The sequence below is a fragment of the Lactuca saligna genome, chromosome 7 (assembly GCF_052625555.1).
Source record: "Lactuca saligna cultivar CGN05327 chromosome 7, ASM5262555v1, whole genome shotgun sequence".
Lineage (NCBI taxonomy): Eukaryota > Viridiplantae > Streptophyta > Magnoliopsida > Asterales > Asteraceae > Lactuca > Lactuca saligna.
In genome coordinates this window covers 14,951,056-14,956,048 of record NC_136423.1, presented here as the reverse complement: position 1 = coordinate 14,956,048, position 4,993 = coordinate 14,951,056, and positions in this window count along the sequence as shown.

Genomic DNA, 4,993 nt, shown 5'->3' with positions numbered 1-4,993 from the left:
ATTGAATTGGTTTGGGCTTGGACCATTGGGTCCTTGTGATTGAGCTGATAAGTGCCATACGCGGGGCATACTATGCCATGTATGCTCAACGTACTTATGAGATGAAGGCGTGGATGTCGTGCACGTATGCCCAGCGTACTAAAGGGTACGCGCAGCGTACACATGCAAACTTTAAAACCCTAAAATTTAGTGTTTGGACCCTATTTAAACAACTTATAGTCTTCAAAGCCCTTACCCTATCAGCCTCTCTTGCCCTCTCAGTGCCCAAATAGAACCCAAATCCTCTTGTTTGTATTTTGGAGCTTACTTTGAGTTTTTGGTTTAACTTTGGTGATTTTGAAGAAGGATCAAGGACTTGAAGAAAGCTTGCAGATCCAAGAGATTAGCACCATTTCTGGCTCATTTGAGATATCAAGCTTCAAACTTGACCATTGCATGCTTAATTATAGTGTTGGGGTGTTTTATGGGGTATTTTGACTCTATTGTTGAGGTTTCTTGTATCTTCATAGTTCTAGACCATAAAAGCTATCATTTTGAGCTCTTGGAAGCATTTAGAGTCATAAAAATCGGACCTTGATGATTAAGCCAAAACCATGCAAGTGTTTGATGGTCACAAAGTTAGTTTAAGGACTCAATTCGCTTTTTAACCCCCTTCTATGCATGCAAAGACATAAAGTTTGTAACTTTATGGATTAGGACGTCTTAAAGGACCTGGATCTATGTTTTGGATGTTAGGACTTAATGCATTAAGTCACAAATGGAGTCCTAAGGAAGTTGGCCAATACGTTAAGCGTATACCCTGGTTCGCTGCGCGTACAGGGTGACATATATGAATTTTTGGGCCTTAGAAGTTTGGGCCTCATGGCCCACTGTAGAGTAAAGTCTCTGGTCCTAGAACTGATATTTAAAGGACTGGTCCTTTTGGGTCATAATGGGCCATTCAAATTATTTATTTTGGGATAAGGATTTATTAGCCTTTGGATAGGGCCCATTTGAGGAGTTGGGCACAATTCAGAAAATTGGGCCTTTGGTGGGCCACTTGTGGTTTTGGGAAGACTATTTAGGTTTGGGGCCTTTCATGTTATGGTGGTGGGCCCGAGGTATTGGCCGAATTAGATAAGGGGTAAAATGGTTATTTTACCCTAAGAAGGATTATTAGTTTTTGATTAAGTGTTATTAGGGTAATGACAGCTCGGGGAGTCGTCGGAGCTACCGCTAGAGATTTATTACCGTGAGATTATGTCTTCAGCCAAACGAGGTGAGTTACCTTCCTGTAGGAGTGGGTCGAAGGCACCAACATCGACCCACCAGTAGTTGTTTATGGTAGAGATGATTGTCTTTGTGATAATTTTCTGGTATATCTTTACTTGTTATGATTTATGTACTTTGATGTGTGTAAAACTCACTTAGTTTTAATCCTACTTTAATTATTAAATAACACACAAAAGGCAGTGAACCTATCAATTGTGGTATAGCTAAATAAGCAGGGTATCGAACACAGGGAACGGCAAATTAAATTAAAAACTAATTCTATCTAAATTACTTTAGCAAATAAGGGTTTTTCTCTAGTTTTACAAGACTAGAAACTTATTAAACAAAACTAATGCAAGGCTAGAAAAGAACAAATTAACTAGATTCAATAATGGGAAAGAAACTTCTGTTTAGTTCAACTCGGTTAACTTTATGGTTGCTTTTAAGGTAATAGTGCAATGGATTAATTCTTTCGTTGGTTACCGATTCAAGTGATTAAGTTGTGTTCACTACCCTAATCCTTAGCAAATAAACTAATTCAAACAGTGGCCAATTGCTTAACTTAATTATATTTACTAGATTAATTATTCGGGTTAAGTTAGACTTGCAATAGCTAATTAATTTGTTATTCTTAATTAACCTCTTGTTCGATAGTCATCTTACAAGCTTGCACATGAATTTACTCAATTTCCTTATTAATCCTAGTTTCATATTCATTAATCCTGGACATATGATATAGTGGTCACTTATCATATGAGGTTGATAATTAATAGATGTTCATGCTAATCAATTATCTTCCTATTAACAGAAAATAAATTATCATTCATACATAAGGTTCTTTAGCAAGCTAAAATAACAATTAATTACCAACTTAGAATTAATCCTACCAATCAATCAAACCATATTGTCAACTTTGTATCCCCAAACAGAAGTATAAAGAAATTAGTTCATAACTAAGGTGAATAACAGCAAACAAATAAGTTCAAGTTGCTTAATCATATTGACAAAACAAAAGAATTAAGTAGAATGATGAAATTACGCCTCAATTACTCCCGGAATTGGATTCTAGCTTCTTTGGTCGACTTCTAGGGTTCTTCTGGCTTCTTATTCGCAGCTAAACACTTCTGAAACTTCCCAGAATTCTTTTTTTTTCGCATTATAGAGTTATCTTTATATATGCATACCGACTCGTCGAGTCATATGGTGACTCGTCGAGTCCCTCTCACATTAGTCGTAACCTGATAACTGTCTTGACTTCCGAATGTTTATCTTTCTGAATCCGCGACCGGACTCGTCGAGTCAAGAAGCAACTCGACGAGTAGAAGCCTTTTTTGGTTGTTTTCTTTCTTCGTTCCACTCTTGAGCTCTTAACCGCTTCTCTTGCTCCCTTTCGCTTCCGAGCTTCATCTTTGGACTGAAAAACATAATTTAACACTTTTAAGTACTTTTTGTCCATAATATGCAACAATTTAGCTAATATATGAATAATAAACTACACTTAATACACACTAAATATGCACATATCATACTTATTGCTATGTTGTTATGTGGTAGTGGTAGGTGTGAAATAGTCCTCGTAACCGGTTGAAATAAACCAGAGGGTAGGTTGGGCACCCAGATATGCCTGGGAGGGTAGGTTGAGCACCCAAATATGCTTGACAAGCTAGGTTGGGCACCCATATATGCCTGACAGGGTAGGCCGGTTACCCAAATTGTTGGGTTTTGAGCAATCTAACACTTCTTAAGTGTGCATGCAACCCTAATAAACCTTGGATCTATGTTTGTCTAAATACATGCAAAATAATAATTTTTCCAAGGTTCATAACCTATCTAACATGACATGGGGTACTTTTAAACATAAAAGAATTGGATGAGATTACATACCTTTTGATGAGTTTGATTCTTAAGGAGTTTGAGGGCCAAGCACCAATAGTGTGAATGCCTCAAATGGAATCACAAATCACCACAAACTCTTGGAAAACTTTGAGAGAGTGTATACACACTATAAAATCGATCACACACAAACACACATACTAGTTACACTAGTCTCTACTCTTTTAGCCATATTTCTTGCATCATATGCTTCTTTATATAGTGTGCATGGTTAGGGTGAAACCCTAACCCATGACCTTTCCTTTTTCCAAGGATCCATGGGTTAAAAACTCCATGGATCATCCATGGACTTCCATACAAGCCTAGCCCATTAACAAATGAGTGTTAGCCCACACCATATAAAACCAATAGCCCACAATCTAATTAGTCTTCCTTTTAATCTCTAAATTAATTCATAATTAATTTAAGACTAAGACTAACTAAATAACATGACTTCATATTAATATATTATAACTTATAATATATTAATAATCATATGTGTATAACTCTCATAAAATTATCCATAAATAGTTTGGATGAAATGCAACCCAAATGGACCATGTCGGGTCGGGTCAAGTATATACCAAATAAGTTATGGACTTAGACACCTTATCCAACAGACTCCCACTTGGATAAGTCTAATAACTGTATTTGCGTATGTTACTTCAGGAACCAACCAGCAATCGTAGCTCTCGAAAACTCTGTTGAACTATGAAGCGCCATTTTAGATAAGTGATCGTATAATCCTCTGTTCTCATGATATCAGCCGGAAAAATACATGGAACAACGTCGTACTTATTGTCCAGCAGTTTGTTTCCCGATTTTTGATTTGTTTGACAAAGAACTTAATCGAACACATCAATTTAGTTCTGACCGGCCGGTACATAGGTCACAACAAAATCATCGAGGGGCCCAGATATCGCTTCTATTTCTAGAAGGAACAGATAAACTTCGACTCATATGCTTGTTCTACTACTTGTTGAATTGTACACAAAGGCACGTTTTATAACATCAAGTTACTGACGCGTTTACGTGCAATCAATGCACAACCAACTCATAGGTAACAACTCATATATCTAGGTTTGAAGATTTATATGATATTACCGTCTCACAATCACTCGAGATAAATTCCATGAAGTGATACAAGTGAGCGTGGGTTTAGTCCAATACTCATAACTTATGAGCACTCATGAATGTTGTAGCAACCATTGCAATGACTAAACCCATTTAGCCATCTACAAACTCGATTCATGACAGTCTTGATTCATACATACTTCCAACATATGAACGACTGTGGAGTGTTTAAATAACTTAGTCATTCGGAAAGAATAACCTAGCTATTTTGGAAGTCAAAACATGTAAAGTGAAACACAATAATAATCGAATCCAATATGGTCTCAGAACCCTTTTGAATATAAATAGAACCACCTTTTATTTATCACCATATTGATTACACATTATTCATTATATAATGTTTCAAACAATCAACTTAAGACTTGAATAAAAACAACAGTCGTCCCATGCTCCTGGCATGTACACTTTGTTTTTCTAAACAATAGTTATGCCATACTCCAAGTATACACACTATGTTTGTCTATGATCCTTACATTGTGATGTAGATCAATTGAACATGATTCCAATGATACTCATTTCACAATCCCAAATCCTTATTGTAAATGTGAGAATCCCCGATTCCTATCATTTACCAAAAATTCTGTTAGATTTTAAACTTTTATGCAATGTTCCTCTTGTAATGATTATTCACAAAGTCACCAAAACCTTGTCACCAGTGATTACAGAGTATTCCAAAGAAGGTCGACTTCTATGAAACGGAAGTCTCATATTCAAAGTGGTTTTCTAAGCTTACATA